Source organism: Motacilla alba, chromosome 5, assembly GCF_015832195.1.
Source record: "Motacilla alba alba isolate MOTALB_02 chromosome 5, Motacilla_alba_V1.0_pri, whole genome shotgun sequence".
Lineage (NCBI taxonomy): Eukaryota > Metazoa > Chordata > Aves > Passeriformes > Motacillidae > Motacilla > Motacilla alba.
Genome location: NC_052020.1, coordinates 40838355 through 40865454, shown reverse-complemented (window position 1 = coordinate 40865454; position 27100 = coordinate 40838355). Strand labels below are relative to the sequence as shown.

At 41.3% G+C, this 27100-nt stretch overlaps 1 protein-coding gene across 21 annotated transcripts in view; it reads right to left on the bottom strand.

Annotated features, from left to right (window-relative positions):
* The window catches only part of NRXN3 (neurexin 3), a 961434-nt gene that overhangs the window by 877046 nt on the left and 57288 nt on the right, over nt 1-27100 (bottom strand). The window lies entirely within an intron of this gene.

Below are 27100 nucleotides of genomic sequence, written 5' to 3'. Positions count from 1 at the left end.
AAAGTGAATCCACCATCATATCTGTCCGGAGAGAGTTCCTGGAATCAGATAGAACCAAGCCACATCAGTTCCTGTAAGAATATTAGTTAAAATATTCTATGTTTTTCACACACACAAATGCAAAAGAGAGAAACAAAACCCAACCTGCCTACAGAAGGCTTCTATAGCACATAAATTCAAGCAAGTTTCCAGAAAAATTTAAAAGAACCTGCTCCCCTTTTATAAGGGGCCATGTGAATTTATGACCAGATGTAAGACATAGTCTAGAAGAGAGCCCATTCCTTTTCATTCTTTCTGCCCACCATCTTCCAAAAAACATCCTTCATTGCAGACAGTAGTAGAGGTGGGGGAGAAGGAAGTGTGCCAGAGCTCTGCACATAGTCTTTCTCAAAATGCTAAATGCAGAAAAAGTGTCATATGATACCTTTTCTCTCTGTGGTATAAGACCACTTTTCAGAATCAATCACATAAATTTCAAAATAAGTCCTTTAAAAAGGAAGGAGCAAGACCATGTAATTCATAGTATTGGTAAGACAGAAGGCATATATTTAAATGTACTGTCTGTTTTGGGCAGAGCCCACCAATCCCAAAGAAAGTACTTGAATCAAATGCTTCTCATAACTTTTTTAGCATCCCAAATTTAGTCTTCCTCTGAATAAGCTACACTTATCATAATGCCAAGAGGGAGAATCCCATGAAATCTCATAGGATTAGAGCAATATTTTCCTTACAAGGAAACCCTCAAAAAAAAAAAAAAAAAAAACTTGCTTGTGGAAACAGAGGCCAGTTCCATAGAGGTCCATAGACAGCATTCTCCCCTGGAAGCTTGTACCCTTGTCCAGGAGTTGGGCTGGTGGAGTTCTCACCTTTCCAGCAAGGCTTCAAAGAAATACAGTAATGATTTGGACTACAGACCCCAGACTACTTGTGCCACAAATCCAGGAGCATGACATACTGAGTGCACTGGCTTCACACAAAGGTCTAAAGCTATATTCTCCTTCTCCCAGTGTGCCCTCCAATTTCCATCAGTATTCTACCTTCCTGTCCAAACGCACTGTGTTCCTGTGAAACTGGTGCCACTTGCTCTCCTGAGACACTTGCAATTCCATGGTGAGTGATTCCCATGCATGCTGCTTTTCGCTTACCACTTTTTAATGGTTCCAAAACCATTTGAGGAAAAGTCTCTGTGGAACATTACACATATAGCAAGCTGTCCTTTCCTAAGGAGGTAACAACCCAAATAAAACAATGCATGAAGAGGGGAGGGGCTGTTGCACCAATTCATTTAAATTCCATGGCTTTTACTAAACATATATGGCAGATCTGATGTGGATTATCTGCTGCCTTTCCTCTTTTAGCCCATAATTGCATCTAAGAACCAGTGTCTAGGCAGGCCTAGAAGGACACTAAGCACTGAAAGTTTACACGAAAGTAATTACTTTTAGGTAGGAAAAGAAGTATCAGGTAGCAATGCATGCACTGAGGATGGAAAGCAAAAGAAGATGATAGCAGGGGCAGAAGGAAGGAGAAGACCCTTAAACACCACTCTAGGATGTGAACATGATGACACAGAATTTACAAGTCCACTGTTAGGAGCAGCCTTAAGTTGATGTGCTGCTTGGGAAAAATCACTAGCAGTTAGAGATGATCAGGTATCTCAAAAGAGGTAGAAGCGATTACCATAAAGTATTGCAAATGTTTCTGATAATCCAGCATCCACTTGAAATGCTATTCTAAGCAGGTAAAAAGTTCTCGACCCATGTTTTCCTCTGAGCCTCCCTGCACACCTCACAATGGAGCAGGCAGTGCTGCAGTCCAGGCTTCCAATGGGGGCCTGGAACAGCAGGCAGCCTCACCAGGGTGTCTGTGCTCCAGCAGGAAGTCTGTGGGGAGACTGGGAAATAAAACCATCAGCAGATAGAAAGGGTAAAGGAAAGAGCTGGCCAAGGGTTAGCAAGGGATAAACACACTAAGCAAGTAAGAGACGAGGCAGTGGGCTGTAACTGATACACTGCTTGAAATAATATTTACTTAACTGTGCGAAAATTAAACAGGTAATGAAGGTGTTAAAAAGGGAAATGATAAAGTGCTAAAAGCTAACATAAGCATCTCTAAAATTTAGTTTCTCAATGGCAAGTAACAGCAAGGAGATTTCTTTTTACCTGTCTCTTTTTTGTGCCAATGTCCCTAAGAGCAGGCATGCCCCATCCTGACTGATTTAACTCTTACGTTTTTTTGCTGTATCTTTTTTTGTAAAGTTTCCACCCAAAATGATTTCTGTATACACTAATTGCACCACTAGAGTCACTATCTGCATCTCTGTGACACTTCCACAGTAATTACCTACATGGCAGCCCAGGTCATTAGTGTTACTTCCCATAGTAAATGCAGAAGGAGTTTCTTGTATTGCAGACACCCCCCCATGTGGTATCTGCTGGCAAATGCTGATTTCCAAATGGTGAAACTACTTGCTTTTTAGTTTAAAACAACAAGAGAAAGCACTGCTTTCTTTGCAAAGACAAAAAAATTACACATAGCCAGTCAGTTGTCACAAAAGACCCTACAATAAATACCACTGTGGCATACAAGTGAAACTGCCATGCAAGTCACAGGAGCACAAAGCATAGAATATTCTGGGTTAGAAGTGACCCACAGGGATTATCAGGTCCAATTCCTGGCCCTGCACAGCACCATGCCCAAGAACCACACCATGTGCCTGACAGCTTTGTCCAAATGCTCCTTGAGGTCTGTCAGGCTTTGTGTTTTGACCACTTCCCTGGGGAGCCTGTTCCAGGGCCCAATCACCACCAGGGTGAAAAAAACATTTTTTAATATTAAATATAAGTTCCTATAGGAAACACCATCACACTTTTGCAGTGTGGAATGTTACTCCACTTTGGTTCACAATTAAAACTGTGGTTGCATATATTGACCAAAGGGACTCACCCTACTGTATGGCTGGTAGCTCTACAATTAGGAGACATCTAATGCCTCAAGAAAGGTGAATGACAGAGATGGCATTTGGTTAATGTGACCAGATTTGGGGACCTGAGATGACACTCCTTCAGACCCTGTCATCTGAGATGTTCTTTCAAATTCTCTTTATGATTTTCTGTTTTTTTCACAATAGGACTGTTTAAAACATGTCCCCACTCTCTTCTTCTTCCATTAGTGCTACCCTCCTCCACCTAGACAGCCCTCCTCCCTGCCAGAGGGACTGAGGAGGCAGAGCATTCCAATTAAAGAGGGAGCATGCAGAACCCATGGCCAACAAAAAAATTCAGTGACCACGGGACTGTAGATGGAGGTTTCTCCACTTCCTTCAGCTCAGAGCAGTTCAAACACAGAAAGGTCTGTCTCTTAAGGTAGGAGAAGGCAGAGCTTGCTTTATCCTATACACAGGAGTCCATTTATTGCTCCTTTGCAAAGGGCTGAGCCGCAAGCCAGCAGTATTTGCTTTTGTTCTTTGATGATAATAGCTGTGTTGAAAGAGGGATCAGCAGGGCCGCTGCCTTTGTCTGGTGCAGCCCCAGCCATCTATCTGGGTGGGGTGGAGGATGAAGGGGAGCAGGAGGAACAAAGCAAATGTTATTATAGCTCAGATCATTTCCATGCCTGTACAGGAAACATCTGAGGTATTTTTCACTCTAACATTTTTAACACAAAGTTTAGCAAAAAAGGGAAGGTATCATGACAGCACATTCTCTCTCCAGCTGGAAGACAAGGACAATACAAACTTTCTGAAGGCACAAGCCCTACCAATACTCATCACCCTGACTTGAAAAGACCGACTTTCATTTCCATCTCTGCAATCTATTCAATTTTGTCCCCTGCTTTGATGTGCTGTGGACACCTGTCTTTTGGCAGCTAAACTGCGAGCTACTGACTGAATTCCCAAGTCACAAACAAGCTGGCAGGAGAAGCATCCCAGGTTAAGTGCAAAGAAGCACCTAGAGGTGAACAGCACTGAAGTTCTCCAGCATCGCTCTTCAGCATTCTCTTCTTACTCTCACTCTGAACAACAGTGTGCAGAGAGGACTGGGGAGCAGGCAGAAACTGGAGAGAGGAGGAAGGCAAAAGCCATAAAACTTAGAGGTATTTTTTGTCATAGGACACCCACTCCCAAATTAGAGGAAACCCAGCTTTTAGACACAAAAATTACCATACTCTGAAGATTATTCAGATACTGACACCTAAAACAGCTTTTCTAAAGTAGATTTGGCTCTCATCATTCTGCAAATACAGAAATAGATATGGGTAGAATCTCACTGATAGAAGCATGACTGGTTAAGAACTCAGGCATTTAATTTGACATATTTATATACATATAAATATAAACATAAACCATTCAGACCATAGATTGATGCATTTATGGCGGTCAGTGAAATGATTCAAAAGATATGTGATGAGCCAGTCTGAACTCCTGAAGTGTGGTAGTAAGAGATGCTGGTGACTCAGAACTGGGTGATTACCTCCTAAGTGAGCTCTCATGGAACATTTTAACAATATGAAAAGCTGCATTTTGATTCAGCTGGAAACACCTCAAACTGGCAAAAGCAAATTCCTCATTAATTTGATACTTGATCAAACAAAGTGTTAATTTCACATGCTGATTTGGCAAGTGGTCTCATTCTATCCTAATCTGGTCTGTTAAGGCACAGATAAACACATGGTCCTACCTCACCTCCTACAGACTCTTGTTCTTTCTCTTCAGTACACAGTGGTTCAAAACCATCAGGGAGGGTCACAGCAACTCAAAAACAAACAGCATCTCCATCGTATAAACACCTTATAACAACAATTTGCTTGGGTAAAGATCGGCTCAGTAATGAGATCAGCTTCAAGCATTAGCACATGCCTGGATACAGTGCTCACACTGAACACACACTTTGAAGACTGCTGTATTTATGGTTAACCAAAGTTAAAATCTTGGCTCTATTGAATCCATAAAGGACTTGAAAATTACTTTAAGAGTGTCATGATTTTCATCCTTCATGTTTGCTTAACATCTTTTTTTTACACTGGTAGTAGGATGCATCCCTGGTGTCCTTCCATGGGATTAATTTGCTAAATGTTTAGGTTGCTAAATGTTTAGGATACTGAAACAAATCCAAGACCACTCCAGAAGCCTATGATGTCTATCACTGAGCAACACACTGGGATCATGAAGAACTTCACAGTACTAGCAGGTGTAGGCCTTATTGTCTCACTCCAGAAGAATAGGACCCTGTAATTTGTGTTAATGGAGTGTTGAACACTTCTGATTTTATTCAGTAGAGATAAGTGGTGACACATACACAAACAAGTTCATTACAATCAATTACATTTCTCTGTGTTCTTTGTCCTATGGGATCTCTTAGGCTGCCAGCCTCTTGGGAATAGTATTCACTTGATACATTGCATAGAATTGCATACATTTGTGGTACTGTGCCTTTGCACAGCTAATACTTGGGATCCCAAAGCACTTATTAGCCGTGAATATAGGACTCATTCATCCAGTACTGAAAAGCAGCCAGCTCTGAAGTGAAAGAGACAGATGTTTAACAGCTTATAGGAACACCATACAGCAGTTTAGCATGTCAGAATTAGAACAACAAGAATTACTTAAAGAGGCAGAATGAAACTTTGCTGATTCTACTAAAAGTGCTGTGTGATTTTAAAGCACTCATGATTTAAATGAGATGAAGAGATTTGATTTCAAAACTTATCTGGTTTCAAATCTTATCTGAATTACAGTGATTTAAGGCCACCAATCCTTTTCTCCATCCTGTGCACATTAATGTTGTGGGCAGCCTACCCTCTGTACGGGGCCAAATGTAAGGTCAACTGACCTATGCCCAAGTACATCACCTTCTAAAGCAAAGGAAATTTGAGTGGAGCCTTTACCTACTGAGCAAAATGGAGCATTTACCTTAAGGGGCCAAGCTTTTTCCTTTCAGGGAACCAAAATACTCAGGCAGAGTGTGTGCTCAAACTAGCTGGGGAGACATTTGCAAACCACTATGTTTTTGCTACTGCTGTGTAGCCATACAGAAAAGAGCTTTCATATCAACATGGTATGGATTGATTAAGTATGCTTACTGCTTTCAGAAACCAATGCACAGAGTTACTTGGCTCCAGTAAGAAAAAAAAAAAATATTGCAAAACAAATTCCTAATAATCCCTCTAATTAACTCTGTATCATTACTATTCTTAGAAAAAGCTGCTTGCTGATTTCACAGCTTTCAGTGACAGTACCATCCTCTCCCACACATCCTAACATATATGCTCACATACATTCCTCAGGGTTCAGGCTACATTGCTGGGGAAAAGTCAATAGTAGACTACTAGTAGCAAAAATCCAACTGGAATTTAATTACTCAGTGCCCTCCAAACAATCTGTTGGTCTTTACTTAAGCTGCCTAGATACAGTGCCTGAGCACTCCAGGAGGAAACTTCTCTATGTTTCATCCTAGGTGTCTGGACACTGGACAAAACAGAGGATTTGCTCCCTGCTATTTTGCATAACACCCTCATGCATATACATTCAGCCAGTTATGCTCTGTGGGGAACCAAAAGATACATAACTATATCACTTCTGAAGGGCAGATGCAAGCAGAAAAAAGTGTCCTTCATATTCATCATAGAGAGATTGAGAAGAAACTTATGATGATGGAACATCGAGAAGTTTTGGCTTAATGTCAGAAAAATTTGGTAGGAACAGGGTAGTGAGGCTCTGGACTACTTTGGCCACAGAGAGCTTGCCAAAAGCATTGAAGACTATTTAAAAAAGACTAGACAAGTGTTTCTCACTAATTTTTCAGATTCACCTGATTTTGTCTTGGAAAGACTTGCTGGTCCTTGTGACTTTTTTCAATCCCATTTTCTAGGATTTTATTATTCTAATTCAAAAGACACTCTACCCAGACAATCCCATTAGTAACATCTGCCAGGCATCCTAAGCCAGCAGCTTCACTAATGGAGCAGGGCAGACACCAAAGTCAAGCCTCTGACAGCAGCAATGCACAGGTACTCAGCGAAGAGTCAAAGAACCAAGAAAAATCACAGTACCATTATCAACAACATCCAGCAGTGAGACTGGTGGAGGTTGCATCATGATCAAAATGCTGATCATTCCTTGATAGATTTCTCCCTCTATGTATTTGTCACATCTATTCTGAAAGGTGTGAAACTAGTTTTCTTTTTTCATTTAAAACCTGCAACTGGGTATCCCCAAACTGTTGTTTTATAAAATACACAAATAACCATTTTCTATTCAGCATCACCACAATATTCCTGATTATAAATATCTACTTCACCTCCTGCTTTAGCCATTTCTTTTCTAAACTGAAAAGTCCTGGCCCATCAATATCCTCTGCAGATAGCAGCTGTACTTTACCTGTAGTGAAAAGGCACCAATGTTATCTACATCAAGACTAGTTTTGATGTTTATCCTGAAGTTAGTTCTACCAGGCCATTTGTATAACTAATATATTTTAGCACAGGTCTAAACCCATCAGAAGTCCTTCCCTCTCCTAAGTACCAATATGATCAAAACTCCAATGAGAACAAAGCTATTATTCTCATCAGAAACACAGACTGACAAGTTTATGAGTAAGAAATGCAGACTGTGTTTGGGCAAATCAGACTAAGATCACCCTACCACTCCAGCAGCCCTTGTACTTCACCAGACGCTGGTGCAGATCCAGGCCCCTTCTTCTCTCTGTTCAGCAATATCATGCCTGCAGTCCTATAAAGAGCATTTATCTGCCTTCGAATTCACTAGAAATGCTTGGGCCAAGAACAAGCTATAGCCCCTGTGTGCAGAGAACAAAGTATGTTACAGAATAACATGGACATTCTCGATGCTATGTGCCCAGGTTAGGCACATTACACCACACTGTCTCCTCCACAAGCACTACCATTTGTTATTAAATGTTCCATGCAAACAGCAAAAAGTCACCATAGTCATTCATTGTCTACATATTGGAAATCACAAAGATTTTCCAACTAAGTAGCCACTCACAGGAAAAAAAAAAAAGAGACTAAATGACTTCCCTCCTTTAGCTATAATAGTTGTAAGGCATTCATGTATTAGGAACAGTGGCATGGTCACATAGAAAGTTGTTTTTCAATTTTCTTAGGTAAAGAGAGGAAGATGATTTCTCTTTACTTCCCAATTTGGATGAAACAAGAATCTATGGCCCTCTAAAATCATACAGGCATGCTTCTATGTCACACTTCAGTGTCATTACCTAAACATCTCTGTATCTGCTCCACTCTTCTATCTCTGTTTCCAGCACATACTTATGGCTAGAAACTCCTATCCTCATTCAGATTTCCATTCATGGTGAAAAATCTCACACACTTTGAAAAGCATTTCAAAAGCTATTTGCAACATTCCCATGGGCAGTTGCTTCCTCATGTTTTAATTACAATTGAAACTATCTTCCCATTACAAGACAAATTTTCTCCTGACTTTAACAAGAACTAAATCAATTAATGTGACATTTCAGGGGCCACATCATGTCATAGCAATACTTTTTCTTATAAGCTGGAGGTGACACACAAGAGATCTTAGGGATACAGGAGTCAGTTTCTCTCTAATGGTCTTGTTTCAATCGATTTAGGCATCAGGAAAGGATGGCAACTGGATGACTGCCCCTAAATGAAATACCCTCCCTGTCAGGAATGCCTTCCCTGGATTCACCAATGTAGCTACTTCTTCTCTGACCTCTCAGATGCAGCCAAGGCAGTACTGCTGGAAGGTTATCAGGACATAAAGACAACCAAGAGGCTGATAATGCCAATGCACAACAGTGGACTTTCCTAAGATGACCACCATGAAAATTAACTTATTTTTAAGTAGTCTTGTAAATTTACATGAAAAATTGAACTAGCCATATGACCCAAGAAGCTAAAACTAGTTTCATTGTTGACAGTCTGCAATCTGCTCAAAGCACTGAAACCAGGCCCATGGTGTTCGACCCTTGTCCACATCACCTGCAAGGCTGACACAGAGACTGGAAACGGAGGCATTGCCCACCATATCCCACAGAAGGAGAGGACATCTCCTCCTGTTGAGGAAGAGCCTGCACACATGCTAAGGAGTTTCATCTTTGTCCCGTTCTCAGAACATCACCATGACAGCTACAAAAGGCATTTACTACTACCAAATCCATTGTAAATTGTGCTGCCTCTGTTCCTTTCTTATTATCTAAAAATGACAGATGGAAATGAACTTTGGGCATATTTCCTATGACATATACATCAATGAGAATATTCAATAAATAGTAACACAAAGAACAGAAAAAGGAGTTAACCCAAGGAGATTTGGAGGGGAAAAAAAATAAGTAAGCAGAGAAAGGTTTGTTAAGCCTATGAAACGGCCCAAGTTATAATCTATTTCCTGTACCCAGTCTTGGAATTAATAAAACAAATCCCTTGACATGTCTGACAGAGTTATTAGAGGGTGTTAGTATTCCTCTGAGAGCAATCTGAAAAGGTGGAGAAGGAGGCACAGAATGCTGTGACTAGTCTAGTCAAGCAAGGGTGGAGAGAGAAGAAGGGGATCCCTTCTTCAAACCCACCTGACTCTCACTGTCAACATTGCTTATTCCTGTCCAGCCTACTCTAGAAAGTGTTAGAAGCTGTAGAACAAAAGGCAAAGCTACACAGAGGAAAACTCCCCATCTCCATCCTTCTCAATCTTACATGAGGCAGGAAGAGAGACACTGTGCCACTGGTTGAGCCCTGGGATGCCTGAGCCCTTCCCTGCTCCCAGCAGGCTGGGGTGTCAAGCCATAGAAGAGAGAACATCCTGCATCACTGGTCTCAGAGGAGACCGCCTGAGCTCTGAAGAAGAAGCAGCTTGTACAGGCTTGGAGGGCAAGGAATCTTCATTTACCTGCTTACACTTTGTAGTTACTAGTGCCATATGCCAACACTCTTTGTGCTGCATCACAGCATCCCAAGGCCCAAATGCCATATTACATGCATCTGCAAGATTTCCCAGAAAAATCAAGAGGGGACTTTTTCTGCATCAAAAGGGACCTCCAGCAGGCTTTATCCAGTAGCCCAGTTATTGTATTGTCAGTGTCATGGTACATCTTTGTTGGAAGGTCTAAAGGCAGAATTACTAGCATTTCACCACCAAATCCAGATCATTTAATGTTACACACCTCACCAACATGCCTGAGAATATACATCTCTTCTTAAAAAAGAGAGCAAGGTAGTGGGACAAAACTCCTACTTTCTTTCTCAATACTGATTATAGCTAATGCAGAATAAAATCTAGGCTTGTTTCAGAACTCAGATAGCATTAATTTGGAATTCAGTTCTGTACTGGGAGCCTTGCAGAAAATACCATATTCAAGAGTTAGTGAACTCAACCAGACCATGTCTGGTGTGTTGATCCTTGTACTTGGGGCTTCAGAAGCCTGTACAACAGCAGTAGCAGTCACTTCAAGAGCATGCTGGAGTTCCCTGTGCCATGGGATGTTACAACAGAAACAAAACCCTAACCCATCAGGAAAAGATAAGTGATTCTGTTAGCTACACAAAATAAAAGGCACTACAGCATGGGAAGGAGGAGGAAAATCCATTCCAGGTGGATGATATCCAAGGTCCATTTGATGGAGCATGAATGCAGGACTCCAAGCCTCTGAAGTGACAAAAAATTTACTAACTATCCATATTCTTCTTTTTATTATATCTTATTACAATGTCTATTTTATTACACCATTTGGTTTTAAGCCTTCTTATTTAGATCCAGAAAAATCCCTGCAACCGGTCTCACACACAGCTGCTTCTCAGCACTAAGGGAGAGACTAGTCAAGAAAAGCTGGCACAGTTCTGGTCAGCCACTTGGTGCCATCAGGCGCTAAGATTTGTGCTTCAGTAGGTCTCTTCACCAAGGAACCACTCACAGTCTCCTGTTTTAAACACTCATCTCCCTGAATTGTCTAAAACCATTGTCTTGAAATTTACTTACTGTCTATAATGCACTAAGCATGCCTCTGGATTTGGTGTAAGTATCAATTATTGATTTGCTCACTCCAATTCCAATTAGGATGGAGTTCCAGTGTGCCTGAAAAGAGAGAACTCCATTTATTACACATAAAAATATATATTGCACGCTCCTCCAACATGCAAAAATTATCCTAAATACAGCAATGAGTAATCAGAAGAAATGCATTTTCTTTTCCTCTCCTTTCTACACTTACACATAATTTTTAGAGTATGTGTTAATGGGTTTTATATTCCATGCTGTTGCTGTATTTGCTGTTGCAATATATATATTTAAATTAAACAGAAGTCATCAGGAGGTTCTATTGGAAGCATTTGCCTTGTTTATTGTTGAAAGGCACTGCTTGGAAAAGAGTAACTGCTGACTTCAGTAAATGTGAAACATAATGACAGGAAACAGCTGCATTCTGCATCTTTCAAAATGCTAAATTTTCTTGTGTGATTGTCTAAATGTAGACCTGCAGCCTAGTGCAGAATCTATGCAGATGCAGGCCCAAGTGCATAATCACAGGACCTCATATCCACTGAATTCAGCAGATGTCTCTCTTCATTGAATGAACTAGGCCCAGGCCCCTAAAATTAACAGCATTCAAACAGAGGAAAAAAAATGTTTGTTTTTTCTTTCGATTAATATGTTAACATAATACACATGAGCTCATATCCAGAAAAACAGAAAACAGAGACGGTGTAGGAAAAAGGTGTACAGATTTTTGGTACTACAGAAAATAATGGTTTAAAATCTCTACTCTTCTTAAATCTGTGAAAAAGAGTGTAAGCAATAAATAGCTTCCATGCTTATTATCTCAGATTTCTTATACAAAAGACACTGCTGAACAACATGAAGCCTCCAAGCCACCATTTCAAATCCACTGTAAAAGTTATTCCCAGCTAGCTGTCTTTCCATAACCTAAGTGGAAACAGATGAATAGACCCCTCAATTTATCTCCTGGCAGATTTCTGAATCCAGGAAATCCACCATCAATAACTGGCTCCCAACAGTACCCAAGTGTGTTAAGCACTGTATCAACTGCGAGAGCACAACCCCCCTTCCCACCAAGGAGACTGCCAAACACAGTGTCAAACACTAGCACTGATACCTCATCTGGGTCTCAAGCACAGAAAGAATGTAATTTAGTCTCTTATTTCTAAATACCATCCCCTTGCAGAAAATTTCCACCAGATGCTTGCTACGTGAGTAAAAGCCAGTACCTCTCCTCCAGAAATTGTTATTACTCACCGGCCAGGATGCAGCTCTATGTGTTCATGCACTCAAATCATGGCAAAGGAAGGTGTTACAATCTGCAGCATACATCAGGCTGTTCCAGAGTGTTTGTACCTCCATGTCTGATGAGGTCAAAGAGAGCCACAGCCCCTTTTTATTCCCTGAGCAATTCAAGGTTTGTAACTGCAGCATGAACCAGGGAAAGCCATTCAGCTTGCTCTGATTGTATCTTTAAAAGCCTCATTCACTGCCAGGTGAGTAATCAGTCCTACACTTAAAGAGCTAATAAAAACTTCCTTCACTAGGAAGACACTGCCCTGAAATAAAACAATAGCAGTTAGGGAAAAGAAATGCAATTCATCTTTGGATTTCAGTGATAGTCATAATCACTGTTGCTGAGGGATTTGGAAGAGGAATAGTACCTTCTTTTCTATGCCTTCTAATTACTAAAAGGGCAATATCTCTTCTCTCCTCTTCAGGAATATGTCAGCATGGATCCCACTAGAAATTGCTGGAAAGCAGTAGCCTTCCAGGATGGTAGGAGAAAGTATTTTACCTGCATCAAGGAGTGATTGTAGGACACTATTCCTGAAGTGGCATCTGACCTAGCTGGGTTTTCAAAGAAATAACAAGATTAAAAATTTTGATTATTCTGTATTGTCACCTCACAACATGATGTAGAAACAGGTACTAACATGGGCTTTTGAGTTCACAGAATTACAAAGTAGTTGAGGTTTGAAGGGACACTCATGACCATCAATTCTGACTGCCCAGCTCCCCTAGGTCAAAGTAGACCAAATTGCTCAGGACTTTAACTAGTCAGGCTTTTACTGCATTCAAACATGGAAGAAGACCTTGCAACACCTGGTGAAGTGAGCCTGGATATGCAAAACAGGAGATACATTTAAAGAGAGCTGATAAATTCTGGTACACATTCATATAAAATGGAAGAAGAAAGGAGGAGTGGGGGGCATTTAGACATCTAGACCAGTATGACAATCTGAACACTGTCATTTGGTAAAAGATGAGCAGGTAAATCATTGCCTTGTACCACCTTAACCCTGGATATTAGGCAGCATACATAGGGAAGTAATAGAAAACTACACAGTTGCAAAATTAGGGCAATAGAAACCTAGCACAGGCAGTACATCGAGAAGCAGATGAAGCACTTGGTATCTTCCCTTGTAACAAGTCAGTCATGGAATATTTGTATCAGCAAAATGTACAGAAGGAGATTTATAACTACTTTTTTCAGCAGCCACCAGCTGCTGGGTATGAAAAGTCTGGTGGGGAAGCTTGCCAGCTTGGAGGTACAGAGCAACAGGATTAATATTTGATCCACATACTGATCATTTTCCAGTGAGAGAACAATTGAGCACATCTTCCTGGCTGTTTCTCTATCATGTAGCATTTTATGGACATCTTACTTATCAGCCATGCCACAACAGAACCCTATAAAAGAAGCAGAAACACTGTGTAGACCAGCCCTGAGTATTTTCTAATCCATGATATTACTGTAGCTTCATCTCCTTCCCAGAGCATACCACTCACCACTGCAGATAGCTCCAGCATCTATCTACACCTTACAGTGATATTGCCTGTTCCTATTGCCCATGGAATAGTCATGACCATTGTCACTGCAGTGAGAACAACAAGGAATATTCTTTTTCTCCAGGATTAGCCATAAGACTTTGAGGAAAAAACATGAGATCCCATTGCTTTATGGTGCCTAGACAGAATATATTGACCTTGGTCATGTTCTAGAAGGCCAGAGGTAAACTCTAACAAACAGTTCTGCACACCATCATTTGAGAAGCACCAATTCCTTCTCAACAGCATAATACAACTTAAACTCTAGAGAAAAAGTAGCTATCCAAGAGGACGATATTGCCTATCAGCCATAATATCCATGAACTCAATTGCTTTTTATGAGTGAAAGAGAAATTGTAACTTCTGTCTACCTGGGAAGTGGATCACTCTTCTACTCCAAATACTGAACCCCTTAAAGTAACATGAAGAGTAAGGTAAAAAAAAAAAAAAAAAAGTAGGCCCTATAAGGCCTTATAAGGCCTTATATGAGGAACACTGAGGTCAACAGGATCACTCCAAGGTATATCCCACGGACTTAAGCTTGGTGAGGTCAAAGACCCACTTCACTAGTCTGTACCTCAGACAGAAGACAGTATATATGCATCTGCGGGGTACTTTCAGACCCAGAAGAGGGAAACAACCTCCCTTATTATTTGGCATAATGGAGCATGAGCAAAAGCCACTTCTTCACTCCTACATAGTCTCTTGAATGACTCACAAAGAAAGCAACACCCACTTCTATTGGGGCAAGCTTTCTTAGGAGTGACACCTTGAAAAAGGATGGGGAAAAAGATATAAAAGATTAAACTGGTCAAGTAGCTACAGCCATATTGAATTTACAGAAGAGGATGAGTCTGTTTCCAAAGATTTATTCACTAAACTCTGGAAGTAATCCTAATCACCACTGAAAATTTGCAGATGTATAATGTGTGTGGGCTGTATTATGAGGGAAGACAACTCTTATCCACCAATATCTCACTGAATTTCAGGTTGGGAGGAAGGTTAATATTGACCTGAGAATTGCATTCACTGCAATTCAATGATAAAAATGCAAAACACTAGAAAGGACAAGTTGGGCCTTTTGATATTTCAGAACATTCAGTCCAGTTCTGAAGTACAGCTATGAAGTCTCAAGTGAGCATTAACAGTGCTTTCTCGCTAGATTTTATTCTTCACAGTCCATCTCCATACCGGTATGGAAAGACATTTTCCATTGTCTCAAATGCAATGACCACCTTCTTACTGACTTCAGATCCCTTAGCAGTGCACAGCCTCATGGCATATAAAGTATCATTGGTTTGCTGGATACTGGCCAACTTCAGGCTATTTCTATCAAGGTCTGAGGCAGGACCTTTGCAATCATCTTAGAAAATAGAGGACTTGGCTCCACTACCAATGATGATCAAGACAGCCTTAGTGCTGCTATGTCAGCTCATGAGTGACATCAACCCTGGCTGCTCTCTGCCTGCTATAGTTTCCACATCAGTCTTTGCTTTCTTGTCTGCTACAGCAGGCACTGAATGAAGCCACCTCATTTGGGAGCAGGAGGCCAGAGCTTGTCTCCAGCAGGACCTTCAAAAACTGCTCCAGCAGATGGAGCTTTTACCTCGTATCTTGCAATTTACAGTTTTGTGGAGAATGACAAGTCGGGCATCTGCTCATTTCTGAAATTCCTACACACAAAAGAGAAGCCTGTTATGTTCATCCCCTATAATGATTAACCCTGGAAAATACACAACTCTTAAAACTGGCAGGGCTTTGAATCCAGAGAGGTCAGGAGGAGTCAGTTCAGACAGATGGTCTAGGAGATAAGAGAGATGAGTATTTTTTCAGAAATTAGTTTTGTTTGAGTGCGTTAGCAATATTCCACTATTTAGTTCTCTGTCCTAAGGCCTGGAGGGAAATGAAAGAAGGTCACACCACCTTTCCATCATCCCATTAAAGGAAAGGGAGACCCAAAGTTCCTACATCTCTTCTAATTTCATTTATGAGGAATTTGTAGGCCAAATAGGATCCATACTGACATCTGAAGACCTAGAAGACTTCACTCCTCAAAGCCAAGAGCAGAGGAATGAGAAAAAAAGAAAAAAAAAAAAAAAAAAGAAGGCTGTTGCAGGAAAAAGAAGATTCATGTATCACTGCATTCTTCATTTATTTGGCAAGGTTCTTGGAACACATTTGTCAAGGGCTAGGAAGGTGTGAAGAGTGTGTCTCTAGTATCAGGTGGCAAATTCCAGCAAGGGAATCAGATGCCAAAAGGAGGGAGATTTAAATTATGTTCATGGAAGAGATCCTCAAAGATGTAGACATTTGACCTAGCTGAAGACAAATACTAGAATGCAAACATGGAAGTGCAGCTTTCCCTTCCAACTGAGTGTCTTGAAAGCTGATCAGTTTTCCATGCTTGGACAGCTTTCCTGCTCCAATCACCCAGCAGGACTGGGTTTTCCCTTGCTGACTCGCTCTCTTTTTCTCCAGTTGCAAATCCCAACCCCCAGCCTCCCGTAGCTTTGCCTCAGAAAGACAGCTTTGCCTCCCAGTGCCCGTATGCAAAAGCTGGCCTGGCCAGTTGTAACCAGGAGGCTCTTCCCCTGCTAGCCATGATCATCTTGACAGTTCTGCTTTCTCCTCACATCATCCGTCATCTCTCTCACTGCACCTCCCGCCCTGAGAGCAGCCTCCTCCATCTACCATGTCAGGGTTGGGGGCAAGAAGAACAATGATCAATGCCAAAGTCAGAGCACAGACTCCTTCTTTCCTTCTCCCACTAGAGTCATAAGGCAAACAGAGCCAGGGTCAAGCCTGGATGGGACAATTAGGATGGAGGAAAAGCTGTGAAAAGCAGCAGAACCATAAGCTGCTCATACAAAAAAATCAGCTCATACATCTGCTCTGAGAAAGGAACAGCTGGAGTGTTGATGTTTAGGTGTGATTTAGCTTAGAAAAGACTGCCAGAAAGATTTAAGGAAAAGATCCACAATAGTCACAGGTCTGCACATCACTTTCCAAGCATCCATCATGGAGATAATAGCTGTACAAATACATCTGAGTCTGGACTGGCCACTTGCTTTTGTGTGCGTATCTTGGGATCCAGTTTGACAGCACTACCAACAAATGTCACTCCTGATCTTGGGATTGCCCATTTGTTTAGATCTGTTTCCTTCTGGCCTAGTTCTGATGATGAGTTTTACTACAGACATAAAGGAATTCCACTGATGTGGCTCTTCACAGTACCAACAATTAATTTGCTGCACACTGCACTAAAATAATTCATACATGCTTACAGCTTTAAACAATTTTATTTAAACAGCTTCCACAATAAATGTCAGTCAGAATTGTTAGTTACTCTGAACAGAAGAGTCCTACTCATACTCCTGTATGCTATGCAGTAAAATAGAGTACTGCTGGAGGACAGCATGGTTAAATGCAGTTCATCACAATTACACAGAAAATAAGAGAGCACTTTTGGGCTAAAGAGTATCTAGTCATGTTTTCTCATTATGTTATTGTTTCCAACATAAGCACAATGTCATCATGCCCCATCTGCCACCATCTTCATTCCATGCTGAACTTGCTGCTTACTTGGGTAGCTGTTCTTTTCAAGGCAACTTTGTTTTCAAGGGTAACATTAGAAATGGGGCATACTGGAACCATTTTTAGTGTCTAAAGAGATTTTTGGGCAACAAACACAGGAAAAAGAACTCTTAAAAATTTAGGCTGTTCAAAGTGAGTAAAGCTAATAAAAGAAAAGGTCTTTCAGGAATCCATTTTTCCATGGGACTTTCTCTCTGCTCCTGGCTTGGACAGGTGTACCCTTTGCAGGGTAAAAACCTGGATGGCCAAGCTCCAAGAGTGGGAGTGAATGCAGTTACATCCAGCTGGTGGCCGGTGACAAGTGGGGTTCGCCAAGCTCTGTACTGGGACCAGATGTGTTAAGTATCTTTATCAATGATCTGGACAAGGGGATCAAGTGAAGCCTTCCTTTGCAGAAGACACCTAGGTGGGAGTGTTGATCTGTTGGAGGGCAGGAAGGATCTGCAGGGGAATCTGGACAGGGTAGATTGATGGGCTCAGGCCAGTGGTATGAGGTTCAACAAGGCCAAGTCTCAGGTCCTGCATCTGCATCACAACAACCGCGTTCATCACTGCAGGCTGGGTGAAGAGTGTCTGGAAAGCAGCCCAGAGGAAAAGGACCCAGGGGTGCTGGTCAACAGCAGCTGAACATGAGCCAACATGTGCTCAGCTGGCCAAGAAGTTCAGTAGCATCCCAGCCTCTATCAGCAATAGCGTGGCCAGCAGGACTAGGGCAGTGATTGTCCCCCTGTACTGGGCACTGTTGAGGCCATAACTCGAGTCCTGTGTTCAGGTCTGGGACACTCAATACAACAAAGACACTAAGATGCTGGAGCATGTCCAGAGAACAGAGCTGGTGAAGGGTCTGGAGAGTAAGTCTTCGGAGAAGCAGCTGAGGGAGCTGGGGAAGAGAAAAAGCCTGTAGAAGAGGAAGCTCAGGCGAGACCTGAGCTTTACCTGAAAGAAAATTTGACCTAGGGGAGAATTAACCTCTCAATTAACAATTGATAGGATGAGAGGACAGAGTCTCAAGCTGTGCAAGGGGACATTCAGACTGGATATTAGGAAAAATTTCTTTACAGAAAGGGTTGCTAAGCACTGAAACAGGCTGCCCAGCAAAGTGGTTGAGTCACCAGCACTTGAGGTATTTAAAAAAATGTGTAGATGTAGCACTTAGTGGTAGGTTAATGGTTGGACTTGATGACTGTAGGTGTCTTTTCCAGCCTGAATGATTCTATGAAAATAACCAACAAAACAAAAAATGTCAAATTGAAAACTCTTCTTTCTTCATCACATATGAACAACCTTCTATACAATGAGTTCTACTCAGCTGGAAGTTCAGCACAACAGAGTCTTGCCTTCAGTGGTTCATTGGAGCCACTCCACTCTGGAACAAAGTTCCAGTGAAACTTACTGTTTCTATGGACAATGAAGGCTGGACAGAAACAGAAGGTTACATGAGAGCCCAACCTTTGCAGGCTTGAAGAAATTCAGAAGGGAGGGGAAATGTAAAACCATATTTTCTCCTATCACCTTCCATCCAAGGGTATGTTCAGTCAATTATTCAAATATTTGAAATTAGTCTTACATTTTGGTATTTTAAGTGAAATCATAAACCCTTCTTTACTGGAAACATTTAGAGGAACTGGATCCTGTCTTGAAAAGTTGTATTGGAGCACACATAAACCACAGATGGGCAAAACCAGCTAAAACTTTTATTGCTACAAGTCTATTTTTCCTGATTACTAACTTGAATAAAGCTCTAAACAGGGGAATCCATAAAGCATAGCCCAAGCAGTGCTGCCTACTGGCACAAGGTACAGAACAAGCTGGTTCAAGATGGTTTCAGCGGGCAAAGTTATGAGACAACAGCCCCAAAGGCAGAACTTCGTGGTTATGGACGATCCAATCTGCCAAAAAGAATAAAAAGAGAGTTGAAATTCTTTGAATTTCAACTGAAATTTTACAAGAATCCCTAAAATCCAATGCTCTGGTTTTAGCTTCACATTCAATGTATACCACAGTATTTTGTGAGTTTTCTAGCACACTTGGATAAAACTAGATAAACTACTACATCGTTTAATACTTAGGATTTAGCATTCTGGATTCCAATTTCACCTCAGGCAGCTTCTGACTTGATACCCTTCAGTAATTCTCATTCTGCTTGCCTCTCAGTTTTGCCATCAGTAAAATGGAGATAGCATGCATTCCACAGTGCAGTAGAGTGATGTGAAGGCTGACTGATTTATCAGTAGTTGTGAGATGCTTAGGAATACTCTGATGAAATGTGCCACATGTATGCACAATTTATTATTAACCTGACAGCGTTTTAGCTCTTTTATTTTCCTGCCTTGCACACAATTCAAGTGCAGGATGCCTGAAGCACATTTGAATGGATGCCATGTGGCATTCTGATTGCAGCAGGTACTACCATTTAATTCTGAAATTCACAACTTTAAGATCACATTTAAGCAGGATTTTTGCAATTAGTTTTCCTTCTTCACTCAGTTTTAAAAGAAGAACATTTGATTGGTCTTGGTTTCAATTCAGAACACATCATTAACATTATTAAAGACAAACACAGGCAAGGAAAGAAGCTCATGGAAGAATGTGATCTTTGGGCCAAATCTTTAGAGGTGAAAAAAGTCAGAAATAAATACAATATGAAGGTAAAATTATCAAAACTGCTATTTTGAATTCCAGATCAGTCACAAGGTTTCAAGGTGCCTGAATCACTTTTCAAAATGGGACTTAAAAGTAACTTGACAAGATCAACAAATCTGAGTGGATTTGTGTTTAGTTCTTAGTTAAGGACATCTTCCATCAGATGAATGAAAACTTTGCTTCAATAAGGAGCAGTTGGTATATGAAGTTAATTTTAAGTTGAGTATTATTTATGGGACCAGATGTCCCAAGAAAACATTTTATACAATGATCCTTACATTTGATATCTTCACTACAGAACAGCTCATTGATGGCATAGTATCTGCAAGTTAAAATAATTCACATGCCCACATTGCAGCAGAGCTGTACAGAAGGAGAAAACAGCTGGGCAACTGTAAGGATAGAAACTAAAGAAGATGTAACCTACATTTTGTTTCACTCCCAGACCTGAAAAGGGGCTTAAATTGTTTTAGTCAGCTTTCCAACAACAACATTTTGTCAATTAACTAGGAGGAAACTTAAGCAATTTCAGCTCTGGAAGAAAACTAGTGGAGACTGTTACAAATGCCCCAAAATAGCATGATATAGATTCATGGATTTTTAAGACCAGAGGGAGCACTAAACAGACCTACAATATAGCAGTGACCTCCACTGTAAGTGGTAGCAAGGCTATAATTAAACACCACTGACAAATGAGTTCTGAAATCACAGCCAATTGTTCTCCCGGGATAGAGGATCTGTTCCTTAGTACTGGGGTTTAGCTATCTTTTGCCTCAGGCAAACTGGGAGTCACCACACTGGCAGCAGCAGCAATGACAGGGAAAACATCCCAGAGCTCAAGAATGACTGTCATGCCATACTTGTGCAGATCCCAAGTGATTTTCATAGGCAGAGCTTTGCTTATCAAGCCCAAATTTCACCTTGGGCTGGCTGCATTTCAGAGAGCATTTCTTGCACAGAGAGGTATTTGTTAAGCTCTTCTTTGGGAATGCCTACTGCCCAGTCCTTAGGTCCAGCAGCATTGTAAACTATTTAGGTTCAATCCAACATGCTAAAAAGCTAAAAAACAAACTGCTGACAATCTCAGGCTCTCACATCAGCAGCTGTGGTTCTTCATTAATATACTCAGCCTTGCTGCCTTTACAGTCACTGTTGAAAGACTGCACTGTTCAGTGATACATATTAGAAGTCAAATGGGAAAGAGCCCACTCGAGTCCTATCCACTCATAATTATTCCTCTAGTCTTTCTTTTCGTGGAGCTCTTGACAGACAGCAGTACCTATGGAGCTGTCACTTCCAACAAACTGAAAGGATAACAGTGCTTCACACCACTCTTCTCTCCTGGGAGGCTTCAAAGGGCACCAATCTGGTCATTGCTGTATTTGTGCTCCAGGCTCCACTTGCTGTCTGCAGGCTGGAAAGCTGTTCTCCTCTCTGATTAAGTTTAACCTCTGCTTAGGTCTCCTTTTGTGTGCTCTTCTGAACCTAACAGTTCCCACAGGAACATGGTGTGGTTATATCCATGGGCTTCCATTAGTTCCATTTGGTCACTGTGGGAGTACATGCCCCTTCCTTAAAACACTTCAGCATTTTTGTGATATATTGCATTCATCAGTAGTAGATCCATATTTGGGCTAATCATGTTGGTAAATTTTAAAATAAGCTACACGGTTATGTGCAATAGATATAGAGTACATTTTTTAAAAAGTCGGGATTCAGAAATTCTACAAATTAAAAACATATTGCTTTTTTCAGCAGATTGTCATCCAAATCAGTTGGGTTTTTTTCCTAAATATTTTGATCGGAATGAAACCACCATTTTTCACAAGGAAAACATTTCCAGTATGTCTGATTCTGATGTGTCTTAGCTGGTCAAAAGGTAACTTCACATGTCTTTGATTCAAACATGCTACACCCTAGGGCAGGCAAACACCAGACTGCCTAAAGATACATTTCTGTGTCCGATGCAAAGTAGAGATAATAGGTATAGGTATATAGGCCTCATGTCTGTTCAAAACCAACAGGCTTTGGAATTTGTTGTAGATGTGTTCATTGCTGCAGTTGAGACACAATTGAGCATTTCAGCTTAAGTAATGAAGGAAAACAAAAGTTAGGAGGAGGCAGCCAGCAAGCGAAATTACAAATTGATCACTTGAGCCCTACTTTTTTTTTTTTTCAGTGAAGAAAAAAAAGTCAGATCTCCAACAACACAGTGCCCACTAGAGGAACTCTGAAGAAAGAGGATTTTGCCATTTTCTGCAGCATCCGATGTTTACTCAAAAGGTCTTCTACACAATAAACTCATAGTCATCACAATATCATCATATTTCAGCTCTGGGATCACACAGCTACCAATACCTAATCAGCTAGATATCCCACCCTTGACACTAATATAAACCTACCTCTAGCTCTGGTTATCCTGAGAGATATAGCAATGCTACTGCTTCACAATGGCAATATATCCATCCATAATCTTTCATGTTCACTGATCTCTTGTTATCTTCCCTAAAGTCACAGCTATGTGAATTACAAGGACCTACACAGATCTCCCATTACACCAGAGGTCTGGTAGGCATCATGCAGGGTAGTTGCTTTTGCACAGCCCCTTCCTCCTACCACACCAAGTTCCAGAGCAGGTCTCAGAGAAGCCACAGAGCAAAAGGCAAAAGACAGAAGTGAAAATACAGAAATTCTGGTTACTTTACCAGCTTTTTCTTTTAGGTAGTCCTAGACAAGAAATTTAATCACCTTTCCTATCCAAAAACTTCACCTTTTTCTTTTTCCCTTTATTTTTTTAATCAGCAGTTTATTAAGGACTGACTCCACGCACTTCTACCCCATTTAAAAAGGTCTTTGAGGAATTTAAGAAATTTTAACCACATACAGAAAGACACTTAAGGTATTCAGCTGCAAACGCAACTAAACTATGAAATTTGCAGATCGCAACACTAGCCACTCTCTTCATGGCTAGCCATTCCTCAGCTCTTGTTCTTGACCATCTTCAGTGGAGAAATTTGCCTTTAGTTCCAAGGATTTCTCCTACATTACCTTGAGGAGAAAGGTACTGAGAGGCTCTCCAACCCTGAAAGCCAAACTTGCTAGATGGATGCAGTAGGAATGACCAGAAAATCAAACACATGCCTGTGGAGACACACCAGAGGTTCAGAAATCTCAGGCAGCATCATTTTTCTCAAGTACTAAGGCAACAAACCACAAAGAAATGAAAATCCACCCAAGAGACTACAGAGGCCAAGAAAGGCTTCTGAATAAATGCAGCAGCCAAGAAAACTATGGAGCCTGCCAGCACTATTAGAGACTGAAGCCTGGTTTTAACCTACAGCTCAAATTCCTACACCTACCAAGGAACTGCTGCTTCTTTCTTTTCTGATAAAGATCTCTTGCCAAATACTCAAAGCCAAATCCAATCCATTATATTCAATCAGGTTACTTAACTGGTCAAATTCCATGAGTAAGAGGAGGAAGATCACACCTAGAACAAAATCCTCAGAGTCAAGTATACCTTTCCTCCTTGTCCTACATTGCAAACTGCAGACAAATATACCTGCTTTATCTCATAAGCAGTCAGAGCTTTGATGAGGGTTAACAGGAAAAGCAAGGCTTTTATGCACCCTTTCAGTGTCTTAGAACCACAAAACACTTGCCAGTTTTGTGCTAATTAAACACTCAGAAACAATCCAATGGGCTTTCCTTGCTTTTTATGCATAGAGGAATAGAGGAAGGGCAAACGATGCCATCTTGCTTGGGTAGCCTTTTGTGCTCTCTGTGCTTCCCCTGACAGCACAAGGTGGAGGCGAGTCTTGAGTATGGAGGGTGAAAGGGGCAGGCTGAAACCAGCAGCCACAGCAGGGAGAGAGCCAATGCAGACAGGTAGGCAGAGGTGGGCCACAGTACAAGGAAAAGCATCTGATCAGCATCTGAAGTTCACAGCAGAGGACATTTGGGGGAGGTCAGTGGAGCACATGGGTCAGATTAAAAAAAAAAAAGTTCTCTTTCTCCTATTGCTTGTATCAGCACCCTGCAGTGCAGCATCTGCTCCATGTCACCAACAGGGAAGAGGCTACACTGCTGCTCAGGCTCTGTCTTTAGCAGCACAACTGCAGCCTGGCCTGGGAAAGGTCTGCCTACTCACAGTGTGACACTGCACAGAGTAGCAGGAAACTGGGAGATTTCTGTTGAAAAGAAAGATGAGCACTCCTCAAAGATGGCCACTTAACAAAGGAAACCACCTTAATTTCTAACTGCATGTCCTAGCTAAAAAATGACTATCAAACCATTCTACTGGGTGTTCATGCATTACCATCACTTACTTGTCATGCTAAGGTATTTACATGGCTCTATCACTGTCATACAGAAGCATATGGAATTCTTAGCACCTGGAGTATAGGAAGCCCCACTGGCTACATATTTCAGATATAGAAACTGAGACACAGTTATGTACCCTGGGGGTAACGAGGTACATATCCTCTGCAAAGAAAGGTCAATTGATTCAGTCTTGAGTCCTTCAGTCTGCCAGCAAATCACTCCAGGGACACAGAAGGACTGTAGCAGAAATGGAAATCAGCCTCTTAGGTGCTAACACTCTTATGACCAGACCATCCAAGTTCTGCTGCCCTGCTCCACTTCCTTTATATGTTATACCTTGGTCTCTTTTCAGAATAATGAGGTGAACCAGTGTACATGCAGGCAGGGCCTGGAGAGCTGACACAGCATAACTGGCAAAGGTGTCAGTAGCACAGAATGTGAATCCAATGTACTCAGGTCTCAGCCCCATTTCACAGCAAACACATTCAAATACAAATGAGTTCTGCTTCAAGTAGATTCTGACATCCAGAGTCCTTCCTACCCTCCCATATCTACTTCTCTCAGCCCCTGGGCTGTTTTGCACTCAATTGTCAGCTCCTGGACCTGTTTACAGATGGAGAAAGGGCAACTGCTTTGCTCTGCAGGGTGGGTTTTACAATGGCAGTGAACCTGTCTGCAATGAAGGATTGTGCAAGAGACACACACATACACCAGAAGTCACACTGCTGTTTCTGGACAGCAACAACATGGCAGTTGCCTTGCTTTCTTTAGGGAGAGAAAAAAGTTTTTCTGTCCATCAAGTTCAAAGCTGGTCAGCAAAGAAACAATTAAAGTTAGAAGTGAAATTAGAAGTTAGCCAAGGACAGGTGGCCATTCTACCATTTCATCACATGGATTACCACCTTCTCCTGCACCAGGGAGCACTCAGTGCTGACGTTGATGTGCAGAAGCTCATCTTCTTTGAGTAGTGACAGTGTTCACTGGACAGATGTGCTCCTCCTCTGATTCTCTCCCTGGAGCTTTGTGGCGCCATTTCCAACATCCTCAAGGTATCTGGTAGGATTATTGCCCTCCATTTTTCACCAAAACATAACAAAAATTACCTTGTGGCAAATGCCCTGCACACCTTCGTACCAGAATAAGGATGAAAGCAACAGCTACAGCATGTGCTGTCTTGCTTGGGGTTGTATTACTGCTGATTGACCTCCATGACAAGCTGCCTAGCTCAGCAGAAGCCTGTACAATAATAATAAATCAACTCTTCCCCCCACTTTTATTTTTTTATGGCAAAACCAAAGGAAAATAAACCCTTATTTAGAAATCAAGTTGGAAATCCCTACATTAGAAAGAGAAATTTCTGACTTTGCTCACCTTCACAAAATTATTATTAGCTACTTTAATTTTGATCTTTATTTAGTAATACCCAAAAATTCCAGTTTAGATCCAGGTTGTGCACACTTTGGGACAGAGCAGGAGCCAGCAGGTTGGTCTATGGGCTCACAGAAAATGCTGGTATCCAAATTCCATCTAGATTTAGTCCTCTACAAGCTTGGTTATCACATTCTCTTTGCAAGAGCTAAGAACTCTTCTTTTATTCTATCAGGCAGGTAAAACAAATATGGAGCACCTACTATAAACAGTTTATATGAGCTATGGTTTACACTTCTATAACATTTTATAAAAGAACATTTTCATCCTGAGGCTTTTTTCCCCCGAGTTCATTCTTCTCCAGGCCCACAAATTATTGTCACTCTACACCAGTTGCACCTTACACCAAACAGCAATCTCCTTTGTACCCAACCACCACCTGCTTCACTTTATCAGAGGAAATGTCCAAGCTTTGCCTAACTGAGGGGTTTAACATCTCTTTTACCCAAGGTCTGTAGCTGACCTGCAATCCAGCAGAAAAGGATTGTTGCCCCATAATGATCTATAATACAAGAGAGGCAAACTACAAGAATATAGCTGTCAGCGTGTATTGCAGCCAGACTACTTGAATCAATGGCAGTCACCATACATGGTCCTGCAATCTCCCTGCAGCTCCCCGCTTTTAAAGCAGGGGAGTCTACAAAACAAATCCAGCTAGCTCTGAGAAGGGTTTGCTTAGTCCACAATTTGTGAGGGAGGTCCTCAGCATCTTCTGTGAAAGAGTATGCAGGATCTAAATTCAAATCCTGTGGCTCCTGCTCAGTTTTAATATTTATCATTAAGGATAACAAATGGTGCCAAAACTCCACCTTGAAGTTTCAAAGCGCTTTATAAACATTAATACCTGAACACATCATCTTTCTCTGGCACTCAACAGGCATTGCATAAAAAAATTGTAACCAGACTGGAAAAATTATTATCATTTTAAATACAACAAAAGGAACTCAAACCAGGAAGAATGAGCAAGCAGAAGAGATGGGGGAAATTGAATTGCTGCAAAATGAAGTATGGGCAAAGTTCTTACCAGCTTTCTGCCCAATGGCCAATGCTGTGACATAAGAAGTGACATAAAACAGCAGATTTGCCCCTTGCAATATTTACTCCACAGACCTTGGAGATGATCAATTCTAGAGCTGTGCACTGGTGAGTGAAGATCTGGGCCCATCCAAAGTATGTGCCAGAACTGCCTGCTGACCTCTAGAACAGCAGAGCACAAGACCAAATGGAGGGTCTGCAACTGTTTATTGCTGGTGAATTCAACAACCAATTTATATTCATCTATCAAGGAACATG